This window comes from Paramisgurnus dabryanus, chromosome 19 (genome assembly GCF_030506205.2).
Source record: "Paramisgurnus dabryanus chromosome 19, PD_genome_1.1, whole genome shotgun sequence".
Lineage (NCBI taxonomy): Eukaryota > Metazoa > Chordata > Actinopteri > Cypriniformes > Cobitidae > Paramisgurnus > Paramisgurnus dabryanus.
The window spans coordinates 10,371,459-10,387,893 of record NC_133355.1 but is presented as its reverse complement, the minus strand read 5'-3'; the positions used below and the strand labels follow the sequence as shown (position 1 = coordinate 10,387,893).

The following is a 16,435-nucleotide window of genomic DNA, read 5'->3' as shown; positions in this document are numbered from 1 at the left end:
AGTAAGTATCTTTCTGTTTTTGGTACATAAGTGATTTCTGCAGGTGTCATTGCTTTGAGGTGTGTGTGTTGTGAGTCTGTTGGAGAAGATGGGTTGCGTGGCCCGGCAGCTGCATCTGCCGCTTGCCGTTTGTACTATATTACTGTGGAGCTCCGCAGGTACGCACTTTCTTGAGTTTTTTTATTTAAATTGGATGAAAATTACTACGTTTTCATACTTAATATAAATCTCTCAATACTGACCGTCTGAGTGACCCTTTCACAACATCGACTTAGTTAAACAAATTCAAAACATGTCTTAGTAATTTTCTGCCAAGACATTAGTTCATTTTACAGACATTTTAGAGCCTTATTTTTACAGATATTTTTAAGTGTTCTACAAATGAAAATGCATATTTGGTATATTTCGTAATTTTGTGACAAATCAGGGTGGTGATGGCACAGTGGATAAGCCACTCGCCTTTGGTGTGAGAGACCTGGGTTCGAATCCACTGTGACACATTATTGTGTCCCTGAGCAAGACACTTAACCCCAGAGTTGCTCCAGAGGCGTGCGACCTCTGACATATATAGCAGTTGTAAGTCGCTTTGGATAAAAAGTGTCAGCTAAATAAGTAAGTAAGTAAGTAAATCTCATGTCATACAGGTGCGCAGCAGGTCACCAGAATATCACCCAACTATGGCAGTGTCAATGGTGGAACGAGGTTGACCATAGAGGGGGAAGGTATTAAAAACAATGTGCTAATATCTAAATGAACTGCTTCTCTTTTAAGTCAACCAAATAAATTTAAAGCCACATTTAAAAGCATTTACTGCAGTAAACTGTATTTGGGCTACTAGATACTATAGTGTTTTTGAATGTTACAATATTTGCTATCATTTCACTAGTTAATAGTACTACAGAATTGCTTTGGTTAATCGTCCTCAGGTTTTGCTCAAGCCAGTCAGTTCAGTTTAAATGCAGATGATCCAAACGTTGGCAACAGTGTGACTCTGGTGTCTCAGACGAAATCGATTCCCTGTGATGTCGAAAAAGACTCCAGTCACTCCAAAAAGATCATGTGCTATACGAGGCAAGAATGAACTAGTATAATTTTATAGTACTAATCATGTATGCTTTTCTGAAACTAAATAATAGATAGATAAATGTACAGTATGGGGAAACATTGGGTAAAGTGAATTAACTTAAAAAAAATATTTCAATGTACACAGAAGAATTCTTTAAAAATGCAAAACTGCAAAATGTCAATTATGTGTCCTAAACAAATCATTGGATTGTCTTTTTCAGAGCTCTGCCAGAAGATGACTATGATATAAGAGTCACTGTGGATGGTGTGCCGATTCCTTCAAGTCAGAGTTGTAGTTACTGGTGGTGGTATTATTGCAGGTTCTATGTAAGTCAACAAGCCTTCAATAAACTGTTTACTACAAAAAAACTTTCAAAATATTACAAAATACTTATAAATACATGTTGTGCTTTTACAGAGTAGATCATACTACACACCCACCATTGAAAGTCTTAGCCCACTGTCAGGTCTCCCAGGTAAGAGTCTAATTTTATTTAGTTTATTTCAGTAATAATTATTTTATTATAGTTCAAACTTTAAAGTAAAGTGATTTCATAAGATTCCATTATTTTAATAAACAGGGACTGTGGTGACAATTCGAGGAAGAATAATTACTGATATGTACGGAAGCAGTATAGACAGAACTTCAGCTGGTCGAAATATAAGATTTGTGAGGTCTGTAAAGATCTAATAAACAGTAAAAATTATACGAACTACACTGTAAAAAATACAGCATCAACTTGATTTTGCAAATCCTTTCAACATACTGTACTACTTAAAGCTTTTACCTGTGATAAGTTCACATAACTTATAAAAACAAGTTAAAATTGTTTAACTTAATTGTTTATGTTAAAGTAACAAAATATATGTAGAGTTGATGCAAAAATGCTTTTTTTACAGTGTATCATTATATGTTATTTAAAATATTTGTTAACATACATGCAACCGCTTGATAATAATTTAACCTGAATACTGTTTTTAATTTGTATTTTTTAAACAGGGCATACATGGGTGGTATGTCTTGCGAACTGCTGAAACCTAATTCAGATAAAAAGTAAGCAAATGACGAAAAATCGAAAGTTCAATGTATACTGCACACTGTAAATGTTGGAACTTAAAAAAATACTTTATTTGGTAACACCTACACATTTTTCACTAGTTGAAAAAAACCCTAATTTTGTAGGTTGCCAACTGAAGTAATTTTTAAGTCCAATTACAGTGCATGAATTGCCTTTCATTTTTTAGATATGGCCTAAAATTGGACTATCCTGGGAGTGAATGGGGTTACATGAGTTGTAAAATGGCAGGAACTTATGTTGGTGAGGAATTTTATTTATTTAAATAAAATATTTAATAAGAAATAATTTAAATATTTGTTGAAACAAAAATGGTTTGCTATATGGTCATCAGGTCATCACAATCTCAGTTACATTCTGGATGGTGAATACGGAAGGTCAGAGGAGTTTGATACTTAACACCAAATTTACACTGCTTCTAAATCACGTCCATATGTTGTAAAAAGTGACACAACACATTGTCTTTTAGGAGTCTGCCAGACTTGGGGCTTTTCAGTGTCTCAGCCCTGAACAAGCTTGCCATGTTTCAGACATATGCAGGTATAGAAAAACATTCATTCTTATAATACAAACTAGTAATTCCCTGAAAAGTCAAATTTTTCCTAAAATCTTGGCTTGTTGTTGATTAAAATTGTGACTGTCTTTCAGAGGTGACAGGAGTTTCTCCATCTGTTGGCAGTGTATTGGGCGGCACATCATTGACCATTCAGGGACGCTACTTTGATGAGACTGATAGTAAAGCAGTGGTTTTAGTAGGAGGTAAACCTGATATGTCAGTGGTAAATGTATATACAGGGTTCAAAATCTGAGACTACATTGAAAATCTGGAATTCAGTTTTTAACCTTACCCCGAAAATAAAGTTTAGGATTTAAACAATGTAAAATTACGCTCTATGATGTAAAATACAAGATGCCTTTGAAACATTATTAAATCAAGATGAATTATCAGGCTTTTTACAAACTTGAGTCTATTCCAGCTTCTTTGCATGCAAAAGCAAATAGAGAACATACAAATACAAAAAAATCCTGTTTAATATTGAAACTTTCAGTCCAATTATGCTTATAATATAATTTTTATGAAAAACCAATAAAAGCATTTATTACAAATGATTACAAAAATTTGATGTAACAATTCACAACTATTTCCTTTGTTATCTTTAGGTCACCAGTGTCAAATTCAGAGCTTATCAGATCAGAAAATAGTCTGCATGACTCCTGGTTATGAAATGACAAACATGACAGTGTTTCCAGGTGAGAACCTGAGATCTGATCTCTGTATGGTGACATTACTGTAAAATGTCTTTCTACAGTCCAATGTTGCACTTCAAAAATTGCACTTCAAAACAGTCACAATAAGTGTAAACTGCTTACACTTTAAGTTTGTATTTATTAACATTAGTTAATGTTATAGCTTACATGAACTAACAATGAACAGCTTTCTACAGCCTTTATTAATCTTATTTAATGTTAATTTCATTATTACCAATGCATTTTTAATTCAAAAGTTGTTACTGTTAAGTTATTTCCCCAGGGAACTTACATGAACTTTTGTTTTGGCATTAACTATAGAAAAAAATCAATCTACTAATGTTAACCAATACACTCTTATTGTAAAGTGTTACAGTTTATTTTGTCAACATAAGTTACCTACCTTAGTCAACATGAATAATTCTTCGACAGCATTTAATCAACTAATTTATGAATATAAAACTATTTTATCTATTAATTATTTAAAATGCATGTTCCTATAAAGATTGTAAATATTAATGTTAAAGTCCTACTGTGGAGAAAATCAAGTTTTAATTGTTGTTTATGTGGTGTTTTTAATGTGTTTTAAGACAAGCCATGAAACTACAGGGAGATTTTAAATAAATAACATGCTTGAGAAATACTATTTTTGTCCAATTATGTTTTGTGTTTGCAGGCAGCAGAGGATTAAAAATGGAGATGTGGAATAAAAGTAATCCCAGCAATCTAACAGACGTTTTGACCTATAATCCCAGCAGGCCGGGTTATTCTGTACAGTGGGTGGATTCATTGTCCTATATGTGGCCTGCTGAAATGAATAACTTTGTGGCTCGACTGAGTGGTTTCTTTGTTCCGACGGAAACAGACAACTACTATTTTCTAATCAAAGGATACTCTATAAACCAGCTGTACTTCAGTCAGACAGGTCTTCCAAAAGATAAAGTATGTGAATCACAGTAAAAACAAGGAAATATGTCATAATTTGCTTTGAAATAATAATTATTAGTCATTTTACCATTTATGTATTTGTAATAGAATCATGATTAAATATATTCTAACATTATAATTAAAAATCAAATAATATTTTTTTCCAGGTCAGGATTGCATATCAGCCTCAAAACACATACAATTTCTATAATTTTGGCATCCAGAAGTCAAAGGTCATGCGCTTAGAGAAGGGAAAACCGTAAGTGGGTTTCAAGCAGATAATCTGCAAAATTAAATTAAATGCGAAACAAAAAAGGCTTAAAAACAAACTGCACTTATGTACTGCTGTTCTTGTGTTGTTCTAATTGCTTCTATTGTTTACCTTATTTGTAAGTCGCTTTGGATTATAAAGATTGACAAATAACTAAATGCATATATTTGCAGTATAAGATTTGATTGTCTTCCACAAATAATTTTATATGTAACAATCTCATCATTTATTATAAAAATGCCCTGCTGTCTCCAATGTGCTGCAGGTACTACATTGAGGTTCTAGTGCAGAAGTATTATTATTATCAAGCTTCAGTTGACGTGGGCTTTTTTAAAGACATCAGTCATTTCACAGACCAGCAGACTAAAGAAGCCATCAATGAGAAACAGCAGATAAATGCCAAATATGATGTTTTTCCAGAGCAACAGGTGAGCTTACAGAAGACAGGTAAAGTTCCAAGATAAGATAAAAAGAAGTTGAAAGTGTTTGGAAATGTATAACTGGCATTGCACTTTCAATATCTATAACCAAAAGTTTTAGATATCAATGACTGTTATATTACGTCTTGTTTAATTCTTTTATAGGTGGTTAGTTTTAAGGGGTGGGCACCAGTACGTGCCGTCCAAGAGGTGCAGACTATCAGAATCAACAGTGACTGCTTTTCAACAAACTTCTGTGACAACACATATTACTTCCTGGGATATGGAGATCATAAAACAGGTACATTAATTTACCTCACTAAAGTATTAAATATTTAGTTATTGTTATAATTTTGATGTAGCTACTAGTGATGTAGTCATTGAGTCCGGTCTCGAGACCGATTTCTGCTTTCTTGGATTCTGCTTTTCAAAGACTTGTCAAAGTCTTGACTCGGACTCGGCATAGACGGTCTCGTCCCCATCACTAGTAGCTACTGTACAACATCGAAAAGAATATACTATTTTACTCCAAATGTTTGGATTCACCATCTTCTACTTCAAAACAAATCTTTACGTTTGTTTGTTAGTGTTGTTTACCGATATTGTTTCGATTATTGCAGGGCCGATTCCAGTCAGTGCATCTGCGTTGGAGTTACAGAACGCTCTGAATGATTTGTGGACGATTGAACCAGACACTGTTACAGTCACAAAGCAGGAACTGAGCACAGAGTCACTTTACAATGTGACATTCAACTCAAACAGAGGTGAACTAAACTAACATCACAATGAAAAGAGACTAAGGGCCCTATCTTGCACCCAGCGCAATTGACTTTGTCAGTGACGCATGTATCATTCGTATTTTGCGCCGGCGCACAGCGGGGTTTTTCCCTCCACAGATGCACGTCAGCAAACGAGGGAATGAACTTGCGCTCCCTGGGCGGTTCAGCGCAAAAAGGAGGCGTGTTGCGGCGCAAACCATCTCTTATGCTATTTTGCAGTTTCAAAAAACAATTGCGCTACTAACAAAAAAAAAACTAGTCTAAAGTCAGTGGCGCGTTGCGCGTGGTTCATTATGCTATTTTAAGGGCGCATGCTTGACCATAATGTATAGCGTGCACAACGCGCACACACTTTGCTTATCTAATCTACACAGATGCAACAGTTATTTTTGCAAATCATAAATTGTTACACTTAAAAATATTAATACACGAGATAAGGGGAATCATAGTGGTGAGCATTGTGGTGATAGTTTTTATTTATTCTCATGCAAATAACGATTAAAATATTTTCATAACTTTGTTGTGTGGCTGTATTACGTTTATTTTATGTAAATAATAGTTAAAATGTTTTCATAAGAAACCTTAATGTATATGAACTTGATTTGTAAGAGTACTTTGGGGTTGGACCTTGCTTGCGTTTCTTGGGTCCGATTTCAAAGCCCCCAAACCCTTTCAGTGGTGAGGGTGGACGCAGCGATGTCCTCTGCTGGCGTCAAGTCAAGAGGCAGATCCACCTCCCGTTACACGGCGTGCCCGATTTATGCTGGCAAGCGTGGGATTCCCCCGTACAAGGACGTAGGTCTCCTCGGCTGTGAACCGCTCCTGGCGTGGTAAATCCGTCATAATAATAGCAACCCGCCATGGAACTTGCGCCCTTGCGTTTAAAGGGAATGTTGGCTAGCGTTCTGATTGGTTTATTTGACGTTACGCCCAAACCACACCTATGAATAATGAACCTACTTTAGACCAACCCCTTATTGATTTGCGCCCGGCGCAAGAGTTATTTCTCACGCCGGGAAAATAGCAACAGCGCCCAAGATCCGCCCACAAACTCACTTGCGCGTTGGGCTTCGCACTTGCATTTCAGATCGTTAAAATAGAGCCCTAAGGCCTCATACACACAAAGTTGTCACTTCACCTTTCAATGCTTAATCCTGTTCTGTACAAACATAGTTCAGTCATTTACTATAGTGACAACCGCAATCTACAACCGAATAGGCTTTATTTCCAGCTGCACTACTTCCTGAACTTCAGCCAGCTCCTTGTTTCCTGTCTGCCATTATTGGACAAACTGATTAATCAAGGTGTGTCTGATTATTGTTGTTGTGACTACTGAGGTCAGGCACACCTGGATTAATCAGTTTGTCCAATAATGGCAGACAGGAAACAAGGCGTACAACAAAACGGCAATATAAAGGTGCATTTCCAATATAATGCTGAAATATTTTTTTAGTCAAAGCAGTGAATGCAAACCATGTCAGAATGGCAGGCCGTTGCTATGGTTACCTCTGTGTCAATCTTCACAGTCTGAAGAGACATTTCTGTAGAGACATTTCGGGATTCACTCCTGCATTTGTATGTGGTTGTGACTCTCGAAACTTTGAAGTGTGTACCAGGCCTAAGTGATTTACATTATTAAGCATCAAGATTCTTCTGAAAGAACTGTCTGTGAGAATCAGTACACAAGTGACTATTTTACTACTAGATGTAACAGTATTTTTTGGATTCTTAAACATTACATTCTCATGACAAATATAACAAAAATTGTCCCAATTTCAGGGGACTTTGAGGATCTTCGCTATTGGACCGTGGGGCCAGATGTTAACATCACAGTTACTGAGCGAGTAAAAGGGAAGGCCAGTCTGGAGAGTTTCACACTGATGTGGGGTGGAGTCCCATCTCCTCCACTGACTTTGGATGCATCCGAGACTGAGGTGTTTGTTTGACTGTCGAATAAAATATTAGTCCAGAAGTGTCCAATCCTGCTCCTGGAAAAATTTAGCTTACTGTCAAAAAATGTTACCCCAAGCTGTCTTTGGGGTGGTGGTACCATTTAAAAAAAGTGCAGCTTTGCCCCTATAAAGTTCATATTAGTACTACCAAATGTACACATACATTATCTGTACCTAATTATAAATATTAGGACCTTTTTGAATGGGTAGTGCCCTGGTGACAGTTTGGGTACATAATGTATTTTGCCCATTTTTTTCTAACAGTGTATGCATGACAACATTGTTAGGCAAAACATGTAATCCTCTTTTCATGTCTTTTAACACTTTTGTTTTATGATTAAAGGTGCTGGCTGCACTAAATGCGATGGTCACAGCTAAATGTCCATCTCAGATTCCAACCACTGAAAACTCGAATGTGAAATTTTTCAGAGATTATGAGGACGGCAGAGCAGTAAGTAGTTTGTATTGATAACTCAATGAGTTTAATCATAATAATCATCATTTACTTCAGCCAAAGCATCAAAAGTACATAAAGCTTTCTCTTATAGTGGTCAGGATACCTGGTCACAGATTCTGAAGCTTTCTGTGGCCGTTGGTCTCTAAGGAACCCAGGGATTATATTTAACTACTACGACTATACAGCATCCGGCGATGAAAACTACAACCCAATCCCACTTCAGACATACAATACTGTAAGCATCACTAAACATCTCAATTTTCCTCAGTATGGAAATTAATTTTCATAGGGTTGAAACTAAACCTTCTTTTGATAAAATATGTAAAAACTGTTTGTTTTCTAGCTCTGCATGGCCTACAAAGGCCGTTTGATGGATAAACTTGGAGTGTACTTCAGTTACCAGACAAGTGCAGATGTTAACCGGGAGAAAAATATACAAATCTCTGTGCAGTTTGACTCAACGGATGAGTATGTTGAATCCTCTACACATAGTCATCTTATATCAATTAAATGAAAGATTTGTTTTCTGTATTAAAGAATACATTGAATTCACAATCAAATTCATTTTTGTTATGAGCTTCTAAGTAATGTTGTTTTGGTCAATCTCAGGTGGAATTACAAGTGTGTGGATCTCCTGGATTCTCTTCAGCAAACATACGACGGCTCTAACCACAGACTCATGTGGCTGAGTTTGTATGGAGAGAGTGCTAACTCTGTTTACTACGTAGATACTGTTCACATTGGACGAGCAGAGACTGCTCTAGATCCTAATGGTAATTAGAAATAATTTTGGCTTCATTTTAAGTGGCATTTTTAAAGAAATTACTGTAAACAAATGGTTTATACACAAACTGGATCAAATCTGTTTTAATTTCTATAACATTGTTTTTACTTTCTCCATTTGTTTGTGTTCAGTTATATTGCAGAGAAGAAGGCCACCTGCTCTTGCCAGTTCAGGAAATTTCATTTCAAACTTTGCTGTACGCAAACAGGCAAATGCTTCGCAAGTCAGCTATGAGATCACAGCTTCGCCATACAACTGTGGCTTTGGTTTACCATTGTTTGAAATCGGCTTTTTGCAGGTGAGATAATAATTAAGCAAAAAATGTTGAAAGACTTTCTTTCAAAAAAAGCTTCCATGCAATGAACATATCAATATTTATAATTTTTCGTCTGTATTTATGTCTTCTTTTAGTTTTATATTATCAGGAACTAAGCAGAAACAAAAATGAACAAGCACTTTCTTCTGCTTTTAATGATTTGATTCATTTCAATTTATTTATTTTGCGACCACACACACACGCACACACATTCTGGTTTCCATGTTTTGTGGGGACATTCCATAGATGTAATGCATTTTATACTGTACAAACTGTATATTCTATTCCCAAACCCTAACCCCAACCATCACAGAAAACTGTAACTTAGATTTTCAATAAACATCATTCTGTTTGATTTATAAGCTTGTTTCCTCATGGGGACCTCAAAATGTCCGGGTAATTTTAAATGACTTTACACCGCAGGTGTGCATTATGTAAGGAATAATTGTAGAGGGTCAGTTATAATTTAATAATTGAAAAATAATGCAGACCGTCGTTGCCGCATCACCACCTCGGGTGTGCATAATTTTTCTAATAATTCAATGGCCCGTCGTTAATTACTCCTTACATTGTGCACACCTGCAGTGTAACGGCACTCCGCTTCGCGTTACCACATTGGGTGTGCATTATTTTCTAATAATTTAATGGCCGGTTGTCAATTATTCATTACGTATATTATGGTTAGGATTAAAATTTAATGTTGTTTCAGGAACAGCTAAATATGTTGACCCAGAAACAGTCCTTGCTCAGCAAAACAGGATGTGTGTTTATGAGTAGAGTAGATAACTGCATAATTGTCCCCAACATATACATATTTCAACATACTGATTTTGTGCACAAAATTCAGCATTCCCAGACTTCAATTTGTGTCCTATAGAAACTGCCAAACAGCACAGAGGATCTACTGATTCAACGTCAAGAGAATGCCACAGTCACCATTTCCCGTCTTCACAAAGCCAGCCCCCCTCTTACTGGAACCTTTGATGTTGCAATCTTTGGTCGACACATTAAGGGTAAGCTGGCTATGAGTTTGTTACCCACACTAACATAATTTCCTGTACTTGCACTAGAGATTGTTAATACTGTTGCTTTGATGTTTTGATCTTGAAATTAAATAGCAGTGAATTGGATTTTCTTTTCTGAAGAAACCACAACTCTTTAAGAGGTTTTAACATATTTTATATGTGGTGTTTGTACCTCAGGTCTGCCAGTAGACATCAGTGCTGCAGACCTTAAGTTCGCTCTACAGGGGATTCCAGAGCTCGGTCAGCTGGAAGTGCAGAAATATGGAAGTTGTACGGGATACGGCTGGGACATCCAGTGGCTCACCGTCCCTGGCAATCAACCACTGTTAGAGGCAAGAAAGACACAATAAACTCATAAACACCAAAGCAGAATGAAAATTTCAATTTCAATTACAATACCTGTAAAAATACTCTCTCATGAGAATAAGCAAATAATAATTCTAGTAATACCAAATCTGCATCTCTTCTAGATTTTAGATCGAAATAAATCTTATGAGTTTTCCCAGATTCCACCTTGCAATCCACAAGTTATATATATGAATAATCTGAGTTGTGCTTTCCACATTCATTGTATAATCTTAAATTAATACTTAATGATATGTTAACCAGATTAATTCTTCTGCTGTGATTGGCGTGAACCCTTCTGTGACAACTAGCGAGGTTCAGCAAGGAGGACTCCTCAAACAGAGAATTATGGGAGACTATCTGCGCATCCCAACAAATAAACCACAGGTGCATTTCTCACACATTACAGATTTTACTACAATATTTGTTTGTTCAACATACAGTAATTGGTTTTATGAAGTTGTGGCCTTCTGGCAACTCTGTTTCTCTTGTCACCCGAGCATGCAGTTTTCAATATACTGTTTTAAAGGCCTGATAGAAAAGTTGTTTAACTCTGAGTATACATGCTTTGGGAATTTTTCATGTTCGGTGAATTATGGTTCACGTAAAGCATAAAAGTTTGATTGTATGTGACTGCCCAATGCTATCTCATGGCAATTTGTTTGTATTTTACGAGGTGGCTAATTCGTATTTATTAGTAATTTTTTATTATTTACCTTGACCCCTGTGACATTGGGGTTAGGGGTGGGGTTTCATTATAGTTTTTTTTTTATGATAATATGTATTTTCATGACATCAGGCTGACTGCCCCTCTAAAAGAGCAACTATGGTCTGATTCACAATTGTACATTTCCTTTGGTGTGTAAGTGTGTATTAGTACATGTTAACGATATGCAAAAGGTAAATACCCCAAAGTAAACAATGACGGGAGTTATCGCTTCCAACATAAATCTCTTTTCTTGGACTACAAAAAACACACAGATTGTAGGCAACAGTTTACTTCCTGGGATTGGTGATGTAGACAAGACCGACATTATCATAATTCCTCCCACTTCGGACTCTTAACAAACGAATCTTTCAAACATGGTATGGAGCGTCACAATTCCAGCTGACGTCAGAGGTATTCAGGCAAATCACAACGTACAGGTTAGCTGGCAATCAGGGATACAGAGCTTTTCAGATCGATGAGTTTTGTACAAAATCAATGCGTTTGAGGAAAGCGGTATATCTGGAGCTACAAAAATGTACGGTATGTGGAAAATAATGTGTTTTTAACCATGAACCACACAAACAGTACATCCAAAATTTAAATTTAGGCATTATTTACTCACCTTTATGTTGTTCTAAAACCTTATGACTAGAATCTTTCTTCTGTAAAAGAAAAACAGTTTAGCAAAATGAGCTGATCTTTTTCTTATAATAAAAGCAGTTGGATACCAGTTGGCTATTTAGTGAAGTCAAATGATACCGCAACTTCATATAAAGAAAAAAGTAAAGTATTTTTTACTTGGGCAGTAGAAAAATCCTACAAATACTAAAGTTTTGTTTCTTGAAATTTGAATATCTTTCTTGACAGCCTAGATCAACATTTACTTATGTGTTAAATATAGTAGCAGACTGAAGTTTTAAGATAACAACAACTTACAATTGTCATGTGGTTTTTAAAAAAACATGAAGGTAGGGAAATACCAGAACGTTCACTTACTGTAAGTGATACTGCATGTTTGTATGAGGAAAATACCAAAGTGTTTATTTACTGTAAATCTTACCTCTGAAATCTTTCTGGACAGCCTTGGTCACCATTTGGCAGATTTAATCTTCTCCTATTAACAATTTGTGTTCCTTAATGGAAGCATAGTCATGCTGTTTTTTATAAAACACATGAGGGTGGAAAAAATACCAGAATGTTCACAAGTAGACAGCAGTGACAAAACGAATTTACAAAAATAAAATGCAACTATGCTTGTAATCTTGCATTTTTCATGTTAAGATCAAATGAAAAAACATTTGAGAATATAACTTTGAAAGTGTTTACATACAGTTATGTGTATGTTTATTTCCTTTTTATCCATAAGGTGGAGGTTTTCATCAATGGCATCCCATCATGGTGTTCGGGTGACTGTGGTTTCAACTGGAGTGAATCTAAGACACCAACAGTGACAGGAATTTCTCCTACTGAAGGTGCAATAAAAAATAAAGTTACATGTACAATATAAGCTGTAATCGGTTATTGTTTCGACAGTGGTTCATGTTGACTTGCATTTTTAGGTTCCAGTGGCTTATCAACTCTTCTAAACATAACTGGATCTGGATTTGATGGTGGGAACGTCACTGTAAAGACTGGTGATGTGAAATGCTCTGTTCAAGAGGTCAAAAGTAGGTCAATACTCAACAAGATGCATTCTGAATGGTCCTTTTAGTCTATGCATGAATATGGTAGTATAGTAGATTAAGACTTTAACAGAATGTGATTTTTAGTCATTTTAAGCACTATTTAATAAGAATTCTGAGCATGTAATTTTGTCATTTGTTTGTGTTACAGACAGCTATATAACCTGCAGAGTTGGCCCAGCAAGTGCTGGTATGCAACCGGTGTCTCTGAGTTTCTCTGCCCTGGGCAATGCCCGATATCAGAACAACATCAGTTTTAACTTTACACACCTGTTAGGAGTGACCTCCATAAACCCCACTACAGGAAGTGAAGCAGGTACAACAATAATAATCTCAGCAAAGTTGCAAGAACTGCATTTTGTTGTGAAGTGTAAAATTTCTTTCAGATAAACATTCATTGCATATTGTTGTTTTTATCTCACATTAAGATTTTGTACTAAAATGGTTGTTTGGCTTCACAGGTGGGGCGATTCTGACTGTGTTTGGTTATGGATTCAGTATTAATACATCAGTCACCATCGGCACTCAGTCATGTAATGTTATTGAAGCAGAATTTGGCCAGCTGAGATGCATAGTTCCTGCTGTAAGTGAATGGTTGCTTTTACTTTAATATTTTTACTTTTATTTTAATAATATTGTTACTTTAATAATTCATAGTGAATTTATTTTTTGAGAAACACACATGTTTATATGGGGCGATTATCAGATTTCTGTGGTCTTGTTTGTCAAATATCAATCAGGGGTCAGCAGGTGAACAGACTGTTACAGTGACCATGGGAGAGATAACAGCATCTTTAACCAACTCATTCACATACAACAACACTCTGATGGCCACCATCACTGCTGTCAGCCCACAAACTACAACAGTATTTGGTAAAGCTTTGTTTTATTATTACATGAAGTAATAAAGTTTGATGCTGATTAATAACTGTACTAGGACATTTTGGCTGCTGTAATAGCTTCAGGATCCAGACTTTATACATTAAACATCTAATGGTGACCTTAAAAACTGTTTATTAACAAAATAACCTTGAATGAAACATTTAAATGTATCAATATTACAGTAAATTGCAAAAATATGCACAGGGAGAAAAACTAAATAAAAATGTAATTTTTTACCTAACCTCATTATCTTCACCTAGTAAGTGGTAATTACAGTAATTGCTCTAAACTCTATTCATTTTCTACCATGTTTTTTTTTTGTAAAGGTCTCAGAGTTCTCACCATCTTGGGCAGAAATTTTGATGTGCAGGTCAATGGCAGCTCTGTTCTGATTGGTGAGACCGAGTGTGAATTGTTGCAGTGGACCAATGAAAACATTACCTGCATGTTACCCACACTCGGCCCAGCCGTATACGACATCCGTGTGAGAGTCGGGAACCAGGGCTACGCCTTAATCAGGTCTCATATCACTCACTGTAATGAATAACAGCAGGTTACTGTTGAATTTAAAGCATACAGTTGACAGTGATTTAATGATTTTGTTTTTGCAGTGCTGGTGTTAGTAGCACCATAGAGTATGTTCTGAAGGTGACAGGCTTCTCTCCACCGCTGGGCTCCTTGTATGGAGGAACCACCATCACCATCACCGGCTCTGGGTTCAGCTCAGTCCCAACAGACAACAATGTGACTCTGGGTAAGACAAGAGAACAGGACCAAAAACAATATGTCCCCCATATGGTATGTTTTTGAACGATTCACTTATTTTCATGGATGTTGTGACTCATGCGTTTCCCACAGGAGATGCGCAATGTCAAATAACAGACGCTTCAGAAAATCAGCTGACGTGTGTAACACAGCCAACAGAGAAAATATATACAGTGACAAACCAAGGTGTCCACCCCGGTAAGATCTTTGTAGAATGATTTCATGTAAAAAAAAAACTGTAAATCACAAGCAGGGTCACATACCTGTATGTAGTAAAATGTGTTTGCATCTTTGTGTGAACATTTGACTACATGCGTGTACAGTGGCGGTTCTAGACAAATTTCACTAGGGGGGCCGAGGAGGGGCCAGTGTTTTACAAGAGGGGCACATAAAAATGGCAAGAAATTATATTTAAAGATAATAGGGGTGGTTACAGGAATCAGTTTAAGACAGGACTAGGCCTTATAGTTTAATTAGGAAATATAACTAGTTTTGACAAACATGCCTTACTAAATACATTACTTGTGTGCATTTTGAAGCAAAACAAAGGGCACTGGTGTATTTTAAGATATGGCATTGCAAGTTGTTTTCAGTTTACGGGGAAACTGCCCCGTAAACTTTATTTTACTTTACAATCATATAAATATGTATTTAATACTTTTCTAAAGCCCCCCAACCGATAATCATGTGACCCTACTCAATAAACTTTATGAAATGCAAACTTTTATAAAGACAAACGTTTGTTTTAGTTTACATATAAACACACATTGCTAGACAGTTAGGGACCACAATCTAATCAGTATTTAAAATAATATTTATTTTAAATTGTAAACATTTTTATATGTAACATTTAATTAAATTCCTCCAATTGTATGCACGTATATGTAAGAGCATAATAACAGCGCTTTTTACAATGTGTAAACTTTAAAAAGTTAGCGAGATGTTGGTTTTACCGGTTGTTGATGAGTAACAGCTGTGAATGATCACAACGCGCCTCAGCAGCCACGTCACAGGAGAACAAGTGAACAGTGTCCCAATGTCAAGTCAGCTAGAGTCCTTACCAGTGCCCAAACCTGCATACACATTCTCAACATCGGGAGATTGGGAACAAATTCGCCGAGCATCACCCGCAGCCGGCTACAGTGATTGGGAGCGCCGCTCTAATTTGCCCGTATAGAACGTTGCGTCGCATTAGTTCCGCTTTTGGCGCTCGCGTGTAAAATCTAAATAAATGTATACTCAGGGGCGAAAATCTCATCTAAATGTTGGGGGGGACAATAAACATAAAATTTTTCAAGAACAATTTTTGAAGGGGACACCAATAATACAGGCAAAATTGTACTTGCAAGGAAATGGGTACAGATAGAAAACGTTTCTCTTTCTCTATGAACGGACGCAAATTTAATTTTAATACATATGAATGCAGAGGTGAAAAGAGTAATACAATTTTCTACTTAAGTAATAGTAAAGTTACTTTAATAATATTTTACTTAAGTAAAAGTAAAGTTACTGGTCTAAAAATCTACTCAAGTAAAAAGTCATTTTAATTTTAAGAGTTACTTTTTTACAGCGGGGAGAGGTTTCTAGTATAGTTCACAAAGGAAGGATATATACATCTCAAACTATGTTTTTAATTGTAAACATCTCTACAATTAAAGTGCAATAACAAATGTTAATAAAATAAAAAGCTTTTTATAACTAAGAAACATTTATGGAATTATTTAATGATTTTT

At 36.0% G+C, this 16,435-nt stretch overlaps 1 pseudogene; it reads left to right on the top strand.

Moving 5' to 3' along the window:
• The first annotated feature begins 88 nt into the window (after nucleotides 1-88).
• The window catches only part of LOC135773552 (fibrocystin-L-like), a 39,128-nt pseudogene continuing 22,781 nt past the window's right edge, over nucleotides 89-16,435 (top strand).